Below are 24,919 nucleotides of genomic sequence, written 5' to 3' on the forward strand. Positions count from 1 at the left end.
TATTTTCCAAAGACTGGTTTGTGTGCTAAGTCCGCGAACTCAGTCCGCGAACCTAGTCCACGAACTGGCGGAAGTCTCCTTGCCGAGATTTTCTGCTCAGTTTGGAAAACTCAACCGGTTATCTTAAGTCCGCGAACTTGTTCGTGAGCTTAAGTGGTTATGATCTAAAGATGTGCTCTGAAAATGAAACTTAAATTACTAAGGAATGCTTTATGCAAACCGTGGCTATAAGTTCATGAGCCGATTCAATCGAATCGAATCATCTTTGTTTCAATTGTGTCTTGTGTAGTACATAAGATCTCATAGCAATTGAAAAACTCTCTAACTAGTTCATTTGAGTCAATTGAACTAGTTATGGTGAAGAAGAACAAGGTTAATATGAAATGTTCATATGGTTGACCTTTTGGTTTACTATGTTGAACCAACATACACGTACACGTTTGGGCATGGTTTTCACGAACCCAGTAAACTTATACCCAAGTGTGTGTGACAAGTTAAGTTTTCGATCTAACGGTTGAGAAATATTAGCTTGAATCTAAATCAGGTTTTCATCTAACGGCGAATAAGGATTGCTTTGTAACTAAGGCAAAATCCTGATTTGAAGACTATATAAAGGAGACATCTAGCTTTGAGCAAAACTAATCCCCACACGTCTGTATGATACTAGTGCGCTCGCTAGAGTCGATTCTCCTTTAACCTTCGATTTTCTTCTCTAAAACCAGGTTAACGACTTAAAGACTTCATTGGGATTATGAAGCCAGACCGATAATACTTTTATCGTAGTTGTGTGATCTGATCTTGCATCTTCTATCGTACGAGTACAATCTTTGATTGTCTTGAGATCGTGAGAGTTCTCCGATAGTAAAGATAAAGAAATCACAAACATCTTCGTCGCACTGTTTGTGATTCCTCGACAAACCGCCAGTGTAGTCAGGAAGGCTTGTAGAGAGGTGATTGATTAATCTAGGTTGTTCTTCGGGAATATAAGACCGGATTATCAATTGGTTCCTGTTCACCTTGATTTCATATCAAAAGACGGAACAAAACCTAGGGTTTATCTGTGGGAGACAAATTTATCCTTTGATAGACTTTTCTGTGTGATACAGATTTTTTTATTATCAAGTCTGCGATTTTGGGTTGCAACAACTCTTAGTTGTGGGCGAGATCAACTAAGGGAATCAAGTACGCAGTGTCCTGCTGGGATCAGAGACGTAGGAGTACAACTGTACCTTGTATCCGTGAGAGACTGATTGGGGTTCAACTATAGTCCAGTCCGAAGTTAGCTTGTAGTAGGCTAGTGTCTTTAGCGACTTAATACAGTGTGTATTCAATCTGGACTAGGTCCCGGGGGTTTTCTGCATTTTCGGTTTCCTCGTTAAAAAAACTTCCGGTGTCTGTGTTATTTCTTTTCCGCATTATATTTGTGAGATCATCAATTGGAAATCCAACCTTTGGTTGTTGATTGATATTGATTGATCCTTGGACATTGGTCTTTGGTATCGTCCAAGTTATTCATTGTGTTTGATTATTAGACTCACTATTGTTTTATCTTGAGTAAATCAAAACAACTGAGAGATAATAACTTCTTGAGATACTTTTTATTTAGATTGAGTCTGACTGTCTAGTTGATTCTCTAGCAAAGTATTTCGAAGTTAGTCCATATAGATTGCTAAGCGAAATATTGGGTGGTGTTGTTAGACCCCCGCTTTTTTAATTGGTATAAGAGAAGGCAAACACGTTAAATACCTCATCAGTATGTGTTTGTAGCGATCTTACTATATGTATCATTATGTCTCAATTGACGCTTCCCCAAGTTTAAAAAACAATCGCAGGAAAAGGTCTGATAAACTGGTTAATCTTCAAAAGAGATTCGAAGAACAAATTCAGATCTATTCTGGTCTTGTTGCATAAATTACAACTCTTAAGGATTTGATATCCAGTAAGAATCTCTCGTTTAACCTGAGAGAATCCAGTTGTTCCTTTCTAAAGTATTGTCACCTTCAGATAATGTTCAACGATCGTTTGTTGAGAAAACTGATGTGACTAGGAACCACTCAGACAAATGCCAAGGGTCTGACTTATATCGATGCTCACTCGATCATCCTCGACGACCCTGTACGTCGTCTTTAAAGAGTCTGGAGGTTGCAAGTAATCCGTGCAAGAATACTTTGCAACCTTGCGTTACTCAGGAGGGACGTACAATACTATCAGGAAATTCTATACAGAAAAGTACCGATGGTATAGGCAATCTTACTTCCTGTCCTACTTCTTCTCTTCAATGGTGTAGTGACAGTCGTTGTGGCCCTTTTCTACATGTGTTAGGTGATTCATCATTGTGTGTATCTTCTATTGTCTCCAAACGTGGAAAACACTCTGCAACCAAGACAAAAGGACATCTTCCGATTGGTTTTTATTCGTCTCATTCAGAACCAGGAATTATTGATATAACTCTGAGCAACTCCAATTGGAAAAAATCATTGAATGATGAGTTAGATCAACTTCATAGGCAAAGTGTGTGGAGCCTTGTACCATGCAAGTCCAATGTCTATAATGAAGGTTCTTAATGGGTATCTAGGAATGAGGGAGAATGTTTAAACACCTTCAGAAATAATCTCAGGCTCATTTCTCAAGGACACTCACGTGTTGAAGTTTTTGAGCCTAAAGAAATGATTGTTCCTATGGAATGCTTTTTAGCTATTCAACCTACTTATAATTGTCGCAGGTCCTACGTGACAAGTGCTTCTGGGAACAAAAGAAGAAGAATCTCTGCTCATGTGTCTTACCTTAGAAAGTCACTATGGGATAAACAAGGGGAGCTTTTTGGTCCCATCGTTTCTACCTAAGCCTAGGCGTTCGCGTCCCCATGTTTGTCTTGAGAAAATGGGGATTTGCGTCTTTTGGCTCAAGAAGTGTATTCTTGGTTATTTTTGTTTTTATCTATATATAAATATCTAAAAATACAAAAGCTTTTGTTTGACCAGGGTTTCAGTCGTTCACGAACGGTGTATCTCAAAAGCCTCTATTCCATGGCACCTGTTACTAGATGCAGCACAAGCAGGAATGCAACTCTGGCAGCTAACGTACGTCGGTGTTCTGGAATTCCCTCCACAAGTTTGAAGAAAGTGAAGGCTACAATTAATGGTAAAAATTCTTCCTTAAATTTCTTATCAAAGTGATGAAAACTTCAGAAACCTGGTAAAAGATTTCATCAACAAAAGAAACAACTTAAAATCTCGGATTACTGCATCCTTAGAAGATATTGTTCACCATGAACGAATGCTGTCTCAATCCACAAACATTGTACGAAAACTAGAAAAAGAACTCAGTAAGTTGACAGTATTTTCAAAATATTTGGAGGAGTTGAATGATCCTTTTGTTTATGAACTCTTCAATAACGAGAAGGAGTTCTCTGAAGAAACTTTGGAAAAGCTCATTGTCTCCTAGGATGTCTTCTTTTTGGATTAGTTGGAAGAATAACCAGTGCTTTGAATAGCGATGATTGTGATTACACATAGCTATCTTTGTTTTTCATCTTCTTATGTTATTTTTTAGGTTTATTTGTTTTAAATTCTAAAAATATTTGGAGGATGATAGTTTGCAATATTTAATCTTGTGGTTTGTTATATTGCAATATTTTTATAGGATATGTATTGTTTGCGTCCGTGAACTTGAAGGTCCCATATGTTGTCAAAAGTAAAGTCTTTCATAAATTGGTATTTGTATTGATGAAAGAACGAATGTACTTTTGACAAATACAAAAGTTATGCCTATGCAGTCATTTATTTGATGGAAAATAGGATCAAATCTTTTGTAAGACAAGGATAAAGTCTATTATGTTGTTATGCATATAATGATGGAAACTAGAATAGATCCTTGTATGTTATCCACGGTATTGATCTTCATTGATCCATTTTATTATGTATTACCGTGAGCATCCATTGTGTGTCTTACGTTGAGCAAGATACGACTAAGTCGATTATTCTTATTGGCTTGGTTGGTTGTTCCGTGAGATGCTATACGTTGAGCATTATGAAATAAATTAATCATCTTGATTGGTTATTTAGTTATTTGCTCCGAAAGTCTTCTTTTGTTGAGAAAATCCTTTGACAATTTAAATTGATTACTTCGGTGATTAGTTTGGTTGTTTGTATTCCAATTAGATTAATTATAGGTTCTCTTGTAATTAATCTAGTTGAGTTTTCATATATTCCACAAGTTCTTGTGTTGATTATATAAACGGCTATACTAATCACGTTCTATTGGTTAATGTAGTCATATATTCCGTAAGGTTTTCCTTATGTTGAGTATTTGAACGGTTAAGTTAGTAACCTCCATATGATTAACTTAGTCTTAGCTCCGTAGGTTTACTTATGTTGAGCACTTTCAATTAAATTGATCACTTTTGTGGTTTGATTTAGTTGCGTATTCCAATTAAATTAATCATGGGTTTACTTGTGATTAATTTGGTTGAGTGTTGGATATAGAAAATCATTCCCATGTTTTTTGGTGTCCAATTAAAGATCCTTCTTTTCTTTCGAAATTAAGGTCGCTCTTGCTGTTCTCTCGAGAATGACATCAAATGGGGGAGAGTTCTTTTGAACTTATGCTTAATGGTAATATCTTGCGGGGTGTGCGGCTGTGGAATTTTAAAGGGGTTATTTGTATCTTAAAACTCCTTGATGAATGCATTTAGCTTCGGCTTTATGATTGCATCTAAATTAAGTTGGTATGTATTTTTTCTTTTAGTCTATGAAATGTCTCTTGTGGAAATTTCATTATGAACCCGTTCTTGTACCTTTGCCAATTTTATTGACAAAAAGGGGGAGAAATAATGTAGTTCACACTACAAATATATATGGTTTTCGGATCATTGTGTAAGGGGGAGTGGTTTCCATGATCGAGATGGAGTATTGACTAATGGGGAGTGATACATATCACCATAGTATTATTGTTAAAGTCGTGATGCAATTGGACTTTGATGTTCATAATAATACTATGTCACTGTACAATAATGATTGAGAATCTCGAGTTCTCTCATTGTTGTAACTACGGATCTTCAACAACAATGGTGCTAAACTTACAACCTTTGGGATCATTGGAGTACTTGGAAGGACGAAGATTTCAAGGAACGTTGAAGATTAGACTATGGAATAGGAGCCACTAAATTTATCTTTTTTGTATTCCATACGTATTAATAGTTTTGTCACTAAAATTGAAAAAGGGGAGATTGTTAGAGCATAGCTCGGTCAACCTCGCATGCGTTGCTATATCAAGCATGTTTGTCAATGTTAGTGATCAAAACTATAAGTCTTGATTTCTAGTCTATTATAGCTAAGTCTCGTACTAGGATATAAAAGTGTAGTTGAGCTCAAGGACTTCATGGCGATTCATCATACAACGACGAAGATCTACTTAAGGAACCGTGGAACTTCATCAACAAAAAGGTATGTGGAGACTTGAACTTATCTATCACTCAAAAGTCTATCTATTCTATATCGTACTTCTTATGAGACAAAAGTCGTATGCTATATAGACTAGATCATACACATTTGATATGTCGAGCCGAGTATTCAATGCTTATCTTTTTCTCGAAATCGTGTGTTGGTAAAGCGTTTCTCTTTGATCAAGTTTATCTTCACCTAGTGACGAAAGTCATGAAACATTTCAATTGCTTTGGAAATTGCTATGACGAGAAAGGTTTGTGAATAACAACTGAATAACGTCCTCTGAGAATGTTTCAATGGTTGGAATGAGAGTTTAGGTCTATATAACCAATGATGGATATGCGCATTGTTGTGGAAACACATATATGTATAAGTCATATTCCTTGAACCAAAGTTTGCGAACTTTGTTGATCAAGTGAAAAACCGGAAAACAGTTTGCGTGAGCCAAGTCCGCGAACTGGCGAACATTCTCTTCCCGAGAATTTCTGATGTATTTTCCAAAGACTCGTTTGTGTGCTAAGTTCGCGAACTCAGTCCGCGAACCTAGTCCACGAACTGGCGGAAGTCTCCTTGCCGAGATTTTCTTCTCAGTTTGGAAAACTCAACCGGTTATCTTAAGTCCGCGAACTTGTTTGTGAGCTTAAGTGGTTATGATCTAAAGATGTGCTCTGAAAATGAAACTTAAATTACTAAGGAATGCTTTATGCAAACCGTGGCTATAAGTTCATGAGCCGATTCAATCGAATCGAATCATCTTTGTTTCAATTGTGTCTTGTGTAGTACATAAGATCTCATAGCAATTGAAAAACTCTCTAACTAGTTCATTTGAGTCAATTGAACTAGTTATGGTGAAGAAGAACAAGGTTAATATGAAATGTTCATATGGTTGACCTTTTGGTTTACTATGTTGAACCAACATACACGTACACGTTTGGGCATGGTTTTCACGAACCCAGTAAACTTATACCCAAGTGTGTGTGACAAGTTAAGTTTTCGATCTAACGGTTGAGAAATATTAGCTTGAATCTAAATCAGGTTTTCATCTAACGGCGAATAAGGATTGCTTTGTAACTAAGGCAAAATCCTGATTTGAAGACTATATAAAGGAGACATCTAGCTTTGAGCAAAACTAATCCCCACACGTCTGTATGATACTAGTGCGCTCGCTAGAGTCGATTCTCCTTTAACCTTCGATTTTCTTCTCTAAAACCAGGTTAACGACTTAAAGACTTCATTGGGATTATGAAGCCAGACCGATAATACTTTTATCGTAGTTGTGTGATCTGATCTTGCATCTTCTATCGTACGAGTACAATCTTTGATTGTCTTGAGATCGTGAGAGTTCTCCGATAGTAAAGATAAAGAAATCACAAACATCTTCGTCGCACTGTTTGTGATTCCTCGACAAACCGCCAGTGTAGTCAGGAAGGCTTGTAGAGAGGTGATTGATTAATCTAGGTTGTTCTTCGGGAATATAAGACCGGATTATCAATTGGTTCCTGTTCACCTTGATTTCATATCAAAAGACGGAACAAAACCTAGGGTTTATCTGTGGGAGACAAATTTATCCTTTGATAGACTTTTCTGTGTGATACAGATTTTTTTATTATCAAGTCTGCGATTTTGGGTTGCAACAACTCTTAGTTGTGGGCGAGATCAACTAAGGGAATCAAGTACGCAGTGTCCTGCTGGGATCAGAGACGTAGGAGTACAACTGTACCTTGTATCCGTGAGAGACTGATTGGGGTTCAACTATAGTCCAGTCCGAAGTTAGCTTGTAGTAGGCTAGTGTCTTTAGCGACTTAATACAGTGTGTATTCAATCTGGACTAGGTCCCGGGGGTTTTCTGCATTTTCGGTTTCCTCGTTAAAAAAACTTCCGGTGTCTGTGTTATTTCTTTTCCGCATTATATTTTTTATATAATAGAAACAATACAAGTTGTGCGTTAAGATCATCAATTGGAAATCCAACCTTTGCTTGTTGATTGATATTGATTGATCCTTGGACATTGGTCTTTTGTACCGTCCAAGTTATTCCTTGTGTTTGATTATTAGACTCGCTATTGTTTTAGCTTGAGTATATCAAAACAAGTGAGAGATAGTAACTCATTGAAATACTTTTTATCTAGATTGAGTCTGACTGTCTAGTTGATTCTCTAGCAAAGTATTTCAAAGTTAGTCCATACAGATTGTTAAGCGTAATATTGAGTGGTGTTGTTAGACCCCCGCTTTTTCAGTATGAAAATACCCGTGGAAGATGAAACTACTACACATAGTTCTTCTTTTTATCTGGAAACGTCTCAAAAATGCAGTCCCAACAAGAGAAAGATTAGCTCAGCATAATTATTCCATTGAACACCACTGCAGCATATGCCAAGCTGAAGTAGAATCTCTCTCCCACCTACTCCTTATTTGTAATCATGCTAAAGCTGTGTGGAGAATGCTGAACATCAACATTGATCAAGTTATTCAGAACTGTAACAGTATTCAAGACTGGATTGTTTCATGGTTCACTGATGTCAGGAATTCAAACTCTGAGGAATTGGAATTCTGGAGAAAAACTCTTATGGTAGCATGCTGGATAATCTGGAAGGAAAGATGTGAATGTGTTTTTGAGGATAAAATTCTTAATCCTCTCAACACTGTGGCTAGAATAAAATATCAGCTTATCAGCTTCTCCAGCAAGCCTTTACAAAACATAGACACTCAGAATAGTTTGGTTCCTAGAAATCAACACCTGAATACACATACTGATCCTAATGCTTTAAATATATATGTTGATGCATCTTTTGACTATGTTTCTGACACTTGTGGCACTGGAATGGTGCTGGTTTCTTCTACAGGTGAGCTTGAAGGATTCAAAGGCTCCTATGCAGATCGAGCAAGGGATCCAGAGGAAGGAGAATGCACAACTATTCTGGAGACTGTGAGATGGACTAAAGTTCAAGGTCACACAAGAATTAATATTCTAGCTGATGCACAAAATGTAGTTAATTTTGTAACCTCAGATGACCTCTTTGTCAGATGGGAATACAGGAAAACTATAAGAGACATAAAGCTTTTGCTTAAAACTTTAAGTTTTTGGAGTTTTAATTTTATTTCAAGAGATTTTAATAACTTAGCAGACACCATTGCAAAGAAAGTGAGGTTAAATAATATTTCAGTTGAGGTTCAACAAGATGTATCAAGTTATCTTGACTTATTTCCAGGCAGACATATTGCACCTGCCTAAGTTTAATAAAATTTCTTTTTTATCTAAAAAAAAAAAAATTTGCAAGGGTAGTATTGCAATATATCTAACCTGGCATTTTTAGGGGCGACCCAAAAAGAATTAGGGGCGACAAAAAAGGACAAAATAAGTCATAATCGGGAGGTTAATCTACAATCGGTAGGTAACTTAAAATCGCGTTTTTTTAATGGCCAAACTACCCTTTACAATCGGAAGTTTTATTTACAATCACAAGTTTCATTACAATCGGTAGTCAAGATAGTTTATATAACTACCGAATATAGAGTAGCCCCAAAATGAGATTTTGCAAAAATCCTTTTTTTTTTGAATTTTGGTTGAGCCTATAATCGGTAGTAAATGAAGTTATCATGACTTCCAATTATACAGTAGTTCTCTTTGCCGAAATCTTATCATAATAGGTAGTCAAGATAGTTCATATAACTACCGAATATAGAGTAGCCCCAAAATGATATTTTGCAAAAATCCTCTTTTTTTTTGAATTTTGGTTGAGCCTATAATCGGTAGTAAATGAAGTTATAATGACTTCCGATTATACAATAGTTCTCTTTGCCGAAATCTTATCATAATCGGTAGTCAAGATAGTTCATATAACTACCGAATATAGAGTTGCCCCAAAATGTGATTTTGCAAAAATTTTCAATTTTTTGAATTTTGGTTAAGCTTTTAATCGGTAAGAAAGGAAGTTATCCTGACTTCCGATTATACAATGACTCTTTGCTGAAATCTTACCATAATCGGTAGTTAAGATAGTTCATATAACTACCGAATATAGAGTTGCCTCAAAATGAGATTTTGCAAAAATCCTCTTTTTTTTTTTTGAATTTTGGTCGAGCCGATAATCGGTAGGAAATGAAGAGTTATCATGACTTCCGATTATACAGTGACTCTTTGCCGAAATCTTACCATAATCGGTAGTCAATAAAATTATCTTGACTACCGAATATAGAGCAGCCCCAAAATGAGATTTTGCAAAAATCCTCCTTTTTTTGAATTTTGGTCGAGCCGATAATCGGTAGGAAAGGAAGAGTTATCATGACTTCCGATTATACAGTGACTCTTTTCTGAAATCTTACCATAATCGGTAGTCAATAAAGTTATATTGACTACCGAATATAGAGTAGCCCCAAAATGAGATTTTGCAAATATTCACTATCTTTTGAATTTTGATTATCCTATAATCGGTAGTAAATAAATTTATCTTGACTCCCGATTCAATTATTCTCGAGAATTAAATGACTGTGCCGGCAACTTAAGTTGCCCCAAAATGAGATTTTGCAAAAATCCTCTATTTTCTAATTTAGTTAAGCTTATAATCGGTAGTCAAAATAGTTCATATAACTACCGAATATAATTGTCCAAAAAATGAAATGATGCAAAAAATCATACCGATTATGAACTAACCTACCGATCATGAAAGGACATAAAAGTATTTTCAATCTATTTTGTCTTTTGTGTCGCCCCTAATTCTGCTTGGGTCGCCCTTAAAAATGCCCGTTTAACTGTAAAACTCTTTCTCTCTCGACCAAGTGAAGTTCGAGACCTCCATATTCTCTCCCACCGTTTTGGTTATCGTCTTGTTCCACCAGGTAATTGACTAGCATTCTTCCTCCATTAATTTATATCGGAACTGTGTACACATATATCTCACTATCAGAAACGTGTACATAAAAAGATACGTGGAAAGCATGCAGGCCAAAACATCAAAACATGATGCGCCACGAAACACCAAATAAACCCCGAGGAGTTACTTTATCGCATCCCCAAAAGAGAAGCTAGGATCAACGGTGGAGAGAAAGTTAGCTGACACGGACGTGACAGGGGCAGAAGACACTTGTCTGACACGAGAAGACCCCTCAACTACCCACATTAAACACTCTGAGCAGTGTACGTGTCGATCAACCTGTGGAACGAGCGAGGATGCCTCTGCGGGATCAAGGGGAAAACGCAGACCTCTGCGTGATAGACGCAAGGACACAAGAAGATAAGGTTCCAACGGTCATCAGAGATGGGTCCCACATTCTAACCTTATAAATACCCCGTCTCCACCAAGAGGAAGGGGGATCGGAAGAATCAGGAAGGGAAGGAGAGAGAGAGAGAGTTTGCAAGTGTAAGTTAATCATTTAGAAGAGAGAAACATGTAAACCCAAAAGTCATTCGACTATTCGTGTAACCGTGAAGAATATAGTAAAACAACAAACCCCGTGGACGTAGGCCTTAGTGCTGAACCACGTAAACCTTGGTCTTATTTACATTTCATCACTTTATATTTATTTAGCCCCATGGATCTTTACTTATACGTTTTGTTTTCTTTGCTTGTACTTATATCCCGTGCGCAAACGCCTCGCATGGAGTTGTTAGATGAGGCTTTGATAAACCCGAAGGTTTTGAGCCAATGAATCAACACTAGGATATCATCATCACAAATCTCCTTAGATGATGATGATTAATTGTGAGCACTCGGATCCGTTCGTGATTTGTGTGTTCACAATTTGGCGCTAGAAACAGGGACTTCGTCCCGGTAAAAGATTTATCTTATCCTGTGATTTCATTTTAAATTGGCATATGATTGCTCTGATTTATCAGCTCGGACCGTTTAGATCATTTGTTAACTGTATTGTGTTAAAAACCCACCTTTTATGTTCGATAAGATTTATTGTTCTAATCCGCGGATTTACGATTTTCTTTAAATCTCATGCGAACCCGTCTCTCTGGGGGGTTTTTCGTAGTTTTCATACTAAGGATCTCCTTTAGTAAAACTTTAACCCGTATATTATAACTTGTGTGTATTAATCCTCTCCAGGAAGAATGTATTTCGTCAACTAACCCGCTTCACGCGGATATTCCCGTTTTTCGTTTGAAATGCCTTATGCAGAAAGGAAGTATTGTGAGTAAAGAAGGCGAGTTTCGGCGAGATTTCATTGTCAACAAAAGGACACGTGATGAAAAGACGCAGGAAGCAGGAAAATCCAAAGCTTTGTCAAAAGAAACACCCAGGACAACCCCGGTCATCACCCGAAGCAAGCAGAAGGGAGATAAAGCTAAAATGACCAGTCAAAGGCAAGATACTGCGGAAATCACTTCACCTATGAACGCTAATTCAGTTGCAGCGGCGGCTCTCAGAGCAGCAGCGACAAAGTACGGTGCGGCTGCGGTAGTCCCGAAAGCTGCAGAGGCTAGCAATACTTGCGCCATGAATCAACTTAACCAACCAAGAGAAAGGGTGGATGAATCCAGAACATTCCAACCCGTGCACCTTCTAACTTTTGGAATGCCACCAACAAATGATCAAAATCAAACCATACCGGCGGCTCTAGCACCGCAGAGGGGCACTCACCCCAATTTGGAAATGCCAGCGACTGAAGCTGAACCCCTTCCACCTTTAGTGCAGACCTTGGAGGAGGGCGGCACCATGGCTGTAGTAGCACGCGCTGGGACCCCCAATCAGGGGTCCAACCAATCACACCGACTGATGGCTGAGCTTGAGGAACTGAAGAAGAGACAGCAGGTTTACGCAGATGCTGTAGCCCTGTTGGACAGAGAAAATCAAGATTTAAAGGAGCGGATTGCTCTAAGCACGAAGACCAGCCAACAACTTGATGAAGCAAACTCCAAAGCACCAGAGCCAAACCGAGACTATAGAGTCGTCATAGCGGCTAATGAAGACGCGACAAGGGAAAGTAGCGTATCTGACCCGGATTATGACGATGGAGAGTCAGACGGTAACGAACAGAAGAATTTAGGGCACCACCGCGCAATGGAAGAACTACAAGATGAGATGATGGCCGAGATCAGGCAATTAAAAAATAAACAAGGCGGGGGGAGGTTAGAAGAAGTCATGAGAGAAGCTAACTCCACGCCCTTAACTCATCGCTTGGCCAATACCCCTATTCCACTTAAAGGGAGTACCTACGTGGGGAGGACCTTTTTATCAACGAAGATGGAAAATTATAAAAGATGGAAAATTATCAACGAAGAAGGGAGGACCTTTGGAAGGAAGAAGGGAAGTCGCATTACAAAAGATGGAAAATTATCAACGAAGACTAGCAAGGGAGTACAACAAAAAGGTAAAGCTGCGGAATTTTGTAGAGGGGCAGTATGTGTTGAGAACAATCCCACGGTATCAGCAAGAAAAGAAATTGGGAAAATTAGCACATACGTGGGGAGGACCTTTTGTAATACACGAAGTTGCGGGTAACGGTTCCTACTACCTTCGTAATCTAAAAGGCGAGGTCCTCCGGCATCCTTGGAATGCTAAGTGGCTCAAACCATACTTCCCATAGGAGCAACGCAGACTTGAATCTGCTTGGAGCGTACCAGAAGAAGAAGGGAGCCTAACCGCTCCACATGTTTCTATCTCTGGAAGAGGAATTGCAGGCCTCAACTTATCAATCAAACAAGCTTTCAAATTATCAAATCAGCGGAATCTATCGACAATATTGGGGAAAGTAGTTAATCTGCAATCTCTCCGGCCTCCCCCATCAGTGTCCATAAGTGTAAGACCAGGGGGAAGGCACCCAGCAGAAAGAGATACCCAACCAATCTTAAGGCAACGGGTCGACGGAATGGGTGTATGTAAATATTTTAATCCCATATCCTAGAACGTTGCCCCGACCCCCGCCGTCTGGGAATCCTCTGGCCCAGGATTCGCCAACGGGGTGACAGGTCTCAAGACGAGCACGAAGGTACCTTCCTTCAGTATCGCACTCAAACACTTAAAAACTTTTGTTTTGTTTTTTCACAAATGCTTAAAATAAAAACAAACCAACATTGCAGGTATATCAAGAAAAGGATCCATTTCATAAAGGATGATTACAAAAAGTGAAAGGCCAATTCAAGGATACACATCAAAAAATATTCCTTTTACAGGATATCAGCAAAAAATATTCTTGTTACATGATTACAAAAAGGGAAATGCTGCGGTCTCTGCCTAGATTGCTGCCCCATCGGCAGGATTATTCCGAAGACTTGAAGGGACGCTCCCACCAGAAGAAGGTCCCGAGGAGTCAGGAAAGGCAAAAGGAACTGGACGACGAGGATAGTTCTTCACGAGACCATGCTCGTTCTTTAGGACAAGTTCTATCCTCTCCAGCATCTTGTTCGTCTCCTCAGCCAATTGACAACGAGCCTTGTGCTTAATAACTGTTGTCCGCTGTTGGGCTTGGGATAATAACGAAGATAGCCGATTCACTTCTCTAGAAGCAGCACCAACGGCCTCCTCGCGGGTTGCCGCTAAATTCTTGAAATGATTGGTCTGTTCTTCCTGCTGCGCTAAGGAAGATTGAGCCTTTTCAAGTTTTTCATTTGTGACGCGAAGGTGTCCCTCGAGCTCTGAAAAAGACAACACCACGGAGTTAACGCAGAAAAAAACACGGTCACACTCGATGAAATAGGATTATACCTTCGACACAAGCCGAAGCCGCTTCATACTCATTAACAACCGCATCTCGCGCTTCATCAAGATGGTCATATTCCGCGGATAATTTCTTATAGTCTAGTTGAAGGTTGGTGAGAGTAAATTGACGGGCATCTAATTCTACCTGCTTCATCGAGTCCATGTGACGAAGATGGTCGACCTCTTTATTTATCTCTGAGACCCCTTTGCTAAGTCTGTACATACACACTTCAAGATTCCTCTCAGACTCAGCCTGACGAGCTACTTCAACGCGGGACGCGGCAAGGGCCTTGCTTAGAGCATGGGCTTTGGCACGGGCATCATCTCTTTCTCTGACAAGACAGAGCATATTATCCTTAACCCCTGAAAGAGGAATGGATCGAGCCTTCTGTAATTCTTCCTCCAACAGCTGAATCCTAGACTCCAGCAAGGAAGTACGCTCACGGGCTTCCCGCAGACTATCACGTGTCCACAGCAGTGTGCCATTAAACAAAGCACGATCATGGTTGTACAGATTTTGCATGTCGACCATCTGAACATGCCTCGCGCGCCATACCTCAGCCCGAGCATCCTATTTCTTGGCTTCATTCTTAATTTTCTCAACCAGATCTCTAATACGAGATTTTTTCCGAGCTCTTTCGTTTCGAAGCCATATCAGCTCGGGGACGCCACCCACTGGAGATAGGGTGGGGAGACTCAGACAGAACAACTAAGAAATAGAGGAATGACGACATACTGCGAGGGAAAAAGAACCAAACCTGTGAAAGTTGAAACTTGGCTGCGAGTTTGCTCTAACTCAGCGCGAACAGCAACAAGCTCGGAACGAAGACCGGCCTCTGCTTCACCCAGCTCTTTCTCCTTGAGGCTTTTTTCAGTTCTTCTATTTCACCTCAGCCGCAGATAATTCCTTTTCTCTGTGACGAAGCTTAGCCTCGAGCTTCAGAGATTTCGCTTTGAAGAACTGATACAGCACGTGGTTACAATGCTCACTCCTCATCATCTACACATCAAGATGACAAACATTATTTCACCGAAGCATTCGATTGTCACGAAAAAGTATGTACGAAAATTTACCTCCAAGACACGCTGCTGCGGAAAGCCATATTGATACCCGTCGGCGATGGCCATCATATCTGCAACGGAAGTAGGAGGCTCCGGCACAAGGGTAGCTTCGGGAACACTCAAATTTTTCCCCAGGCTTCAGACACCCGCGCCTTAGAAGACATCTCCATCATGCGACGGGTATACGCAGTAGATTCCTTTTCCCCAGCAACAACAGGGGCATGATGACGGACAAATAGAAGATTCTTTTCCTTGAACCAATCCATGATGGCGTCTCTCGCCCTCAGACGTCGGCGACTGGGGAAGATTATCAGCAGGCGCATCAATGACCGATTTCCCCTTCTCTGACACGGCCCCCTCAGCACAAATGTCGGCATGCTCCTCCGCGCCTACATGCGCAGCATGCTCCTCCGCGCCACCATCTTCAACAGTAGCGTCTCCATTACCATCACCACCAAGAACATCCCAATTATCATTGGGGGAAAGTAAAGAGAAGTCCTCGGGAAAATCGAGGGCATCGTCAAAGAACTCCCCCGTGGAGTACATCCGATCAAAAGAAATTCTTGAGAGGCGGGAAGGGTATCCGCGACATCACCAGCAGGGACGAAATGCCCCAATAACAACGCCATCAGCCACCACGGCTTTGTTCCTTCCTTCATCACCAACATGACCACGAAGACCTCTTCTTCGACATTGATAGGGGAAGTACCAGTACGTTCCTCCCCATCTGTAATCTCTCATCCTCAGCAAACTCTTCGTTCACTGGACTAGTAACTTCTTCTTGGGCCTCAGCCTCGCCCATCACAATAGTAGAAGACTGCTTCGGCTTAATCTTTTTCTTCTTCAACACCTGAAAAACACACCACAAAAGAATTATTTTTCCCGTCAGATGAATTTCTAAAAGAAGAAGCGCAGCTAGAATCCGCGTACCTGAGCAGTTGAGGTATTCTTCGGTGGAAGTATAGCACCAGAACCTTCCTCCTCGTCTCCCTCTACGACGTCAAGGGCATAAGGAAAATTCATACCCGCAAAGTTCAAACGCCAGGGACAGAAATCTCCATAACGAGCAGGAGGAGACTCGCGTGGCTTACTACTCTCGGTAGGCCGCCAACCGCGGGGACCAGGAATCCAACCGTAAGCCCACGGACCAACTATTTCGATAACGGTGGCGTGCCACTCGTAGTCATGATCGCGCTTGATCCTCTCGCGCGCTGGGAAGAGTTTCCGATGACTAGACCCCTCCGTGCCAGGAACATACTTCAGCTTGGCATCGCTGACCTCATTTAACAGACGAATCTCGCCCCGAGGAGCAGCGAGATTCCGAAGGCTGACACTCCACGGCTTGCGGTTCCTACTATTGACGTAATCACCGAAGGAGTTATTGAAATTCTCAGGAGTATACCATTCCTTCTCCGCGGGATTGGGGACGTAGCAAGTCATCGACGTCTCCCCCTTACTCCGCAGATAGCACTCCTTCAGGGCGCGGAGATAATTCCCCGATAGTTGGGATACGGAACGGCTGTGAGTATTGTGGAAGAGCCTTCACGACTAGCGAGCACGTCATAGTAGAAGGAATCACCTGATTTGTACAACGGCAGCATAAGACCAGCTTCGAACGCTCCAACCGTCGTTAACAAATGAAATTCATCGAACTCATACTTTGAGATAAGCTCATAAGTAATATCATCCTCAGGGGCATAGAAACGAACCCCGAAGGGAGCTCATGCTTTTCCTTGAATATTTCGAGATCAATATGCTTGAAGGTTACTTTTTTCTTACTAACCGAGACACTACGTATCAAGGGGGCAGCCTCATCCTCCTCGGCGGGGCCGGATGAACTAATGAACGCTTCGGAAGCTTTTCTCTTCACGGAGGATTCTTTGAAGATTCAGCCCTCGGAACTACACCCTTCGTATTCTTCCCTTTAAAAGTTGGAGGGGACCGCAGATGATGCTCGGGCACTAACGAACGTAGAGGAGGAACGTCAAAAGCAAAGCACGAGGCGGAGCCTGCGTACTCCTAATATCATCACGAGGACGAGACGCTGCGCGATCGAAGACTCTTCGGGAACCAGAAGGATTTGTCGGAGGAATCTCTTCCCTAGAAGACGAGGCCTTCGCTCCAGAAGAAACTCGACTCCGACGAACATCATCTTGAGACTCTCTACGCGGAGGAGATCTCGATAGACCAGAACCAGGAGTCTGATAAGTAAGCCGCGGACGGTCAGACATGGCTGCGAAAAGATTAAAATCAAGAACAAGTTACACACATTCAAAAACATTACCAAAGATCAAAAAACCACATCATAGCAATACACACACGATAACGCAGAAACCCTAAAATTAGTATACATGCTCAAAATTCCATAAAATTCAGACCCTCAAAAACTCAAATACAAGCAAAACAGTGGCTTCCTTTTAAGATGAAGAACAGGGGCAAACTAGTATGCAAGCATCAAAGAAGTTCTTCATCACAAACAAGGAACAACAGTAGCAGAGAATTTACAAATCAACACAGCGAAAACAGTGGAAATAAAGAAAGAAAAACTTACCGGCAAAACAGCAGCAGAGAAGAAACAAACAGTGGAAGCGGGCGTGATTAATGCTAAGGTGCAGAGAATTTAAGATCACAGGTTCAATAAAGACTGACAGAGAATTTAAGGTCACAGGTTCAATGAAGACAGACAGAAAATTTAAGGGCTGAAAAACAAAGAACGAAAACTGAGAGAATGTTTAGGAAGAATGAAATTAATTTTCTTTCTCTCCTTAATATACCCGAAAGAAAGAGAAGGAAATTAATGGAGGAATGGGAAACGTGCCCGTTACATAAGCAGTTAATGCACGAATAAAAGACGTGGCCAAGTATCTAGGAAAAGTTATTAGGAGTGAGAAGAATATGCGACGATAGTTTTTCTTCAAGGCACCCATTAGACATTCAAGCCCGAAGAAAAGGGGCAAATTGTGTACACATATATCTCACTATCAGACACGTGTACATAAAAAGATACGTGGAAAGCATGCAGGCCAAAACATTAAAACATGATGCGCCACGAAACACCAAATAAACCCCGAGGAGTTACTTTATCGCATCCCCAAAAGAGAAGCTAGGATCAACGGTGGAGAGAAAGTTAGCTGACACGGACGTGACAGGGGCAGAAGACACTTTTCTGACACGAGCAGACCCCTCAACTACCCACATTAAACACTCTGAGCAGTATACGTGTCGATCAACCTGTGGAACGAGCGAGGATGCCTCTGCGGGATCAAGGGGAAAACGCAGACCTCTGCGTGATAGACGCAAGGACACAAGAAGATAAGGTTCCAACGGTCATCAGAGATGGGTCCCACATTCTAACCTTATAAATACCCCGTCTCCACCAAGAGGAAGGGGGATCGGAAGAATCAGGAAGGGAAGGAGAGAGAGAGAGAGTTTGCAAGTGTAAGTTAATCATTTAGAAGAGGGAAACATGTAAACCCAAAAGTCATTCGACTATTCGTGTAACCGTGAAGAATATAGTAAAACAACAAACCCCGTGGACGTAGGCCTTAGTGCTGAACCACGTAAACCTTGGTCTTATTTACATTTCAGCACTTTATATTTATTTAGCCCCATGGATCTTTACTTATACGTTTTGTTTTCTTTGCTTGTACTTATATCCCGTGCGCAAACGCCTCGCATGGAGTTGTTAGATGAGGCTATGATAAACCCGAAGGTTTTGAGCCAATGAATCAACACTAGGATATCATCATCACAAATCTTCTTAGATGATGATGATTGATTGTGAGCACTCGGATCCCTTCGTGATTTGTGTGTTCACAAGAACTATTGGTTTTACCGAACCAATTGGTTTCTCTGTATACCACAGTAAGATAATACACTGTTCTCATATTTTTTTTCAAAATAAACCCTAAGATTTCATCTCTTTTGAAACATATTACTTATTATCAAATGTAAACTACCAAGCTTTATCACCTATGATACTAAATTCGTGCCCTAGTTTTAGAATTGGTATTATGTGTATCATGAGTATGTTTTTCAGTTAGTTCAGCTACTTTCTGCCGTTAGTTTGTGTATTGACTGATACTTTTTGAGTTTGTAGTTAATCATGGGGTTGGAAATCAGAATCCCAAAGTCAGATAGAGCTAAGCGAGCAGTTGAAAAGTGTGCACCAAAGCTTGTGAGTACACTTTTTCTCTTTGTTAGTTGTTTTAGAATTATTATGGATTGGCATTTTTGAGATGTAACATACTTTTGATACGAACTCTGTTTAACTTCTTAATGTAGATTGAGAATGGGAAGAAAACACTAATCCTTCAAGGTACTAAGACAAGCAATATGCTGAATAATGTGTTGACTGAGCTTTATCATCTCAAAAGGGGTAGTGCTATAAGATATACTCGGAAGAATGATAACATCAGACCCTTTGACAACGGCGGTGAAACATCACTAGAGTTCTATTCTCTCAAAACCGATTGCAGCTAGGGCTGCACATACACGACCCAACCCGTCGACCCAACCCGTACCCGACCAAAAATACCCGCACCCGACCCAACCCGCCGAGGCATGGGTCGACTATGGGTGAGGCACGCCAGAACCCACTTATTTTGGGTCGGTTGCGGGTAAAAACTTCCGTCACCCGAACCGACCCACCCACCCGCCCAAAACTAACGTAGGATTCCTGACCCTTAGATCTAACCTAGGATGAATTATCAGAGCCGTTGAATTGATGTATAAAAGTAAAAGACCTAACCTAATCGCATTTTCCTTCTCTTCTCTTCCGCGGCCTCTTCTGAGTCTTCTCTCCTTCTCAGACAGACTCCAATCTCCATCCAAGTCTCCAACTCCATTCTTTTTTCTTCGCTCAGTCTCAGATTCGCTTTGTGGATCATCGGCATCACCAGAAGCAAACCAATAACGGAAGGTAAGATTAGGAACCGTTGTAAACTTGTAATTTTTTGATGATGTGATTTCTTGTAATTTTCAATTTAGGGTTTATCTGTTTAGGGTGTTGTCTTTTAATTTCAGTTTGGAATGAATTGGTATGATGTTACTATGTTAGAACTCAGTAATGAAGAGTTTAATCAGTAGATTCAAAGGATTCTTGAATGTTTATGTGTTTAGGCAGCGCTCAATTTATCTGAATCTAATACCCTTTATTTTATTTTTCCATGTTAGGGTTTGTCAAGATTGAAGAACTGAAGTTCAGTTCATTGGAGCTTGAAGAAGAACTGGTCAGAGTTGGTTTAAGAAGAACTAAGAAGGTATATCCAACTATGAAATTGTTTTGATTATTTAGGTTCCTTTTATATGTCCTTTCCATTTTATGGTTTGTTGTCTATCTGAATCTAATGTTTTTTTTTATTCCATGGTAGGGTTTGTCAAGATTGAAGAACTGAAGTTCAGTTCATTAGAGTTTGAAGAAGAACTAATCAGAGTTGGTTTAGGAAAACTAAGAAGGTATATCCAACTGTTTTGGTTATTTTGGTTCCTTTTATATTGTTTAGGTGAAGTTTGATAGAATCTCATTGAGCATGATAAAAATGGTCCTAGCGGTGAATCGCAAAAGCTACTTATAGCTCATTCTCTCTTTGTTAAGAGGATGTTTCTGTCGTTAACATAAGGCCTTCGGCAACCCTACCGCTAGGACTCAGTTGAAGCTACATGTTAGAATTAAATTGGTGTACTTCAATAAATTTTGTATAATCTCTTAACTTAGAAGTTTTTATAAGTTGTATGGTCTGAACTTAAGAATTTGTATAAGTTTGTATGGACTGAACTTAGAAATTTTGTATAATTTCTGAACTTAGAGATTTTTATAAGTTTATATGGACTGAACTTAATAATTTTTGTAAGTCTGATATTTGATTTTGCACACCGACATATTTAGCTTGAAATTGTCTAATCTCTTTGTGTTTAACTCTTAATATCAAGATGTGTATATATTTTAATGTGATAAATGATTTCATGAAGATTTGTAAATCTAGGCAGCCAAATAAGTTATAATTACCATCATAAATCAAGCCTTGAATTGATTACCTAGCAAGTTCTAATTGATTTTTTAGAGTAGCCTATAACTGTTTGTGAAAATTACCTAGTCAATTAGAATTTTGAAACTTAAAATACAGTCTATAAATGCCGTGTGGACCTCGTTGATTCATGCATTTTCAATTTAGGGTTTAACTTGTTTGTATATATGATAATATCAGGGAGAAGTCTTACTGTGGAGTGTGGACCTCGTTGTTAATATTTATGTGTTTTTAGAGGTGTTATTCTTCTAAGCTGCAACTGCAACAATGAGTATTTGGAATTACTCATTTATGTTCAGAAGAATCAGAACCAGTAGTTTGATTTTAAATTTTAAATCAATCTCAGTTCTTTAGTACAACCTAGTTAATTTATTTGGTATTTGAACTAAGTCATGAGTATTTTGTTCAATTCAGTATGGTGTTAGTACTTTCAATTGTTGCAAATATTCAATTGAGTATGGTGTTAGTATGGTGTTTGATTGTAATGTGTTTTACCGATGTAACTTGTTTCTTTTGTGCAGGTTACCATGGTTGAAATCTCAGAAGATGATTCTGCTTCTAATCTTACAATTATACATGGACTGGCATCACAAATGGGACCTCCCCCTCCACGTCCACCGCGTTCTGGACAAGTGCATGGACCATCAGCAGGGACAGGGAGTACCGCTGGCTCATCTACACCAGCTTCTGAACCTTCACATGCTTGTGCCGCAGGTGAAACATTAGATAATAATACTAATGCTGGTACTTGCTGTTGTTGTGGATGGATAAACTAAAATGTTCATTTCGCTTGCAGAGCTATTTTACTTGTGTCAAGAAATTCATCTACCCTTTCATTCATTCTAATTGTTCATTTCGCTTGCAGAGCTATTCAGTTTCAGTGACCTTGCTGCTTCTTCTATCGTCATAGACTCATAGATGATTGATTCCTATTGGCTTAGACAAGGTAATGACGCCAAGGGTCATTGTCAGTAGCTTGATCTTTCTGAGTTCATCTTTGTTACTGTAACTAATTTACAGACTTCGTTTTATTTCAGGCTTTCAGCCATTCGGAGGTAAAACATCCACAAACTTGCAGGCTTGCAGCGACTCGCTGTTGGTCGCTTTATATGATATTAGGCTTTAGTATAGTAGGCAATACTCAATAGTAATGCACTCTTTTATCTTTTGAGCTTTGAACAATTGAACCCTGTTCCTTTTTATTGTTAGCTTTATCAACTTTGTTATACATTATAATGTTATACAGTTATACTCAATAACTCTGTTCCTTGTTAATGTAATGTCATTTTATTTTATGGTGGGTAACCCACCACCCACCCGACCAAACCCTCCGTCACAATGGGTCGGGTGAAAACCGACCCATTGTGTTGTTGGGTCGGTTGCGGGTGACAACTTCTGTTACCCGCCATCAGTGGGTCGGGTGGTGGATGAGGCCAAAACCGACCCAAACCGACCCATGTGCAGCCCTAATTGCAGCTTATTTATGGTAAGGAAAATTTTCTAACAGGTTTTCTTGCTTTCATGCTACTGAAGTAATGTGTTCAAGTATGTTCAGTTTCTTGTTCCCCGGTTATTCTTACTTGAGATTAGTATGTGTAGAGAGAAACAATAAGAAATAGGGAAAATCTGTTATTGTTTCTTTCGTATTTTTTCAATGCCATTCAACCTTGTGTGCACCGTTGCTATCTTCTGTAGTAAAGAGACTGTAGTGTTCTTTTGAGAACATGTGATTCTTATATTGGCTGTTAAAGAGCATGCTGGTACTTTCAAAGTGAGGTAGTATGTTTAAGTACCTGACTAATTTACCTCAAAAGCAACTGTGAAGAATTGGAAGGTCAATTACTTATAGGACCGCAACACACCACCGCTTCAGGCGACGTTCCAGGAAGTCCCCTTTGTTGATAGCTGCATAATAGGAAAGTGTTACCACATGTCAGTGTAACACAGTATTATACTAAGAAGGCCCTTACCCTGTTTTCAAGTTTGTATCAATAGGTGAAACTGTGTTTTTTTTTAGCTTACCTGAACACGTAATGTCTGGAACGTTTGCTGTTACTGATGTCCTCCTAAATGTTAACAAGTCATGTGATGGTATTGTTTGCTCTGCGTTGCCATTTTTTCAGCTGCTCACATATTTGTTTTTTTCTCTTTTCTGCTAGTACGGTTCTCACTCAAAGAAACGACCAAACAATCTCCTTCTTGGACGTACTTATGATCACCACATCTATGACCTTGTTGAAGTTGGTGTGGAAAACTTCAAATCGATGAAGGATTTCTCATACGACAAGAAATTGGCTCCTCGAGTTGGAAGCAAACCCTTCTTTGCCTTCATTGGCGAAGGTTTTGAGAGTGTGGAAGAGTTGAAGCACTTGAAGGAGGTGCTGTTAGAGTTGTTCAGAGGAGAGGTAACCTTTTACTCAGACTCCCCTTCATTTCCTTATATCGCTGAAGTAAAGTGTTTTTAAGAGCAGGAACCTGCTTTTTTGTAGGTTATCGAGAATTTAAATCTTTCTGGTGTAGATCGAGTTTACGTATGTACAGCTACTTCCTCAAATACTGTATTCTTCACGCATTGTGCTCTGAGACTGAAAAGATCAGGTACAGTTGTCCCAAGGATGGAGCTGGTGAAGTTGGCCCCTCCATGGATTTGGTAGTTCGGCGTCATCGGCTTCCTAACGAAGGTTTAACCAAACAAGCTATGAGAAAGTCTATCGACCCTCATAAAAAGAAGGTTTAAACCTAAATATTCTCATTATCGCATCATTCCACTCATGCATTGCTTACTTCTGTTCAGCTGTCTCCTGTTTCATATTTAATACGCCTGGCCTGGTTGTTCTGCAGCCCAAAAACGTTAAGAGCGATTTTGAAGGTCTTCGTGGAAGGGTGTACATTCCAGATCAAGAGGTAACAGAATAACTTTTCTTTTAAATAGCCCTGCTGAGAAAAGGCCAACACTACTTTTCCATGGTACATAAAACATAATACCTTCCTTATCCGGTAACTAAGAAAATATTCCCACGTGACTACGTGAGTATAATAACTGGTGTTATGATTTACACAATTGTCTAACAAATTAAATGACCAAAAAGGTATTGAAGGTAAAAAAAATTTCATGGGAAATTTTTAAAATTGGACACTATAATCCTCTGATCGCAATATCTGTTGTAAAAGCTTGCTATTTCCTGGTCTGGTCTCAAGTATGTTGTGTTTCCTTTTGGTGGTCAGGTTGGTTCTATGCCATTATTTAACAATGTAAAGGGGCTGAAGAGGGAACGCCGCGAAGGTAAGCCCAAGAAAGAAAAGGATAATGATTCGCAGGAGACGAAGAAGCAAAAAGTGGTTTCTGAGTAAAATGTGAGTTGGTGTAAGATGTTTTCTTTCTCCTTGTGTTTATATATTCTTGGAGACTTGGAGTTGATTGTTTCAGGCAGCCTGGAATAGGTTTCCAAACATTATGCTTAGAGTGCTGGCGCTGTTTTGAATCCCCAGGATCCAGGTTTCCAAACATTATGCTTAGAGTGCTGGCGCTTTTTTGAATCTCCAGGATCCAACATGCTTCTTGGATTTGGAAACATAAGTAAATCTGGAGAGGCATATTTTCTCTAAAATTTGAATGTGGTTAAAGTCACTGAAATGAGGTGTGACTTCTCCTTTTGGCCTTGGGTTCGAGGCAGCTCGTGTCCCAGCTTCGGCTTATTCCACAACTTTGAAAGACCATAAGACTTGCTCTTAACAACAACAATCCT

The 24,919-nt window shown here is 40.0% G+C and overlaps 1 pseudogene; it reads left to right on the top strand.

Moving 5' to 3' along the window:
* The first annotated feature begins 18,665 nt into the window (after positions 1–18,665).
* LOC113351843 lies at positions 18,666–24,539 on the top strand (annotated as a pseudogene).
* The last annotated feature ends 380 nt before the right edge of the window (positions 24,540–24,919 follow it).

Source organism: Papaver somniferum, chromosome 2 (assembly GCF_003573695.1).
Source record: "Papaver somniferum cultivar HN1 chromosome 2, ASM357369v1, whole genome shotgun sequence".
In the NCBI taxonomy this organism is placed as follows: Eukaryota; Viridiplantae; Streptophyta; class Magnoliopsida; order Ranunculales; family Papaveraceae; genus Papaver; species Papaver somniferum.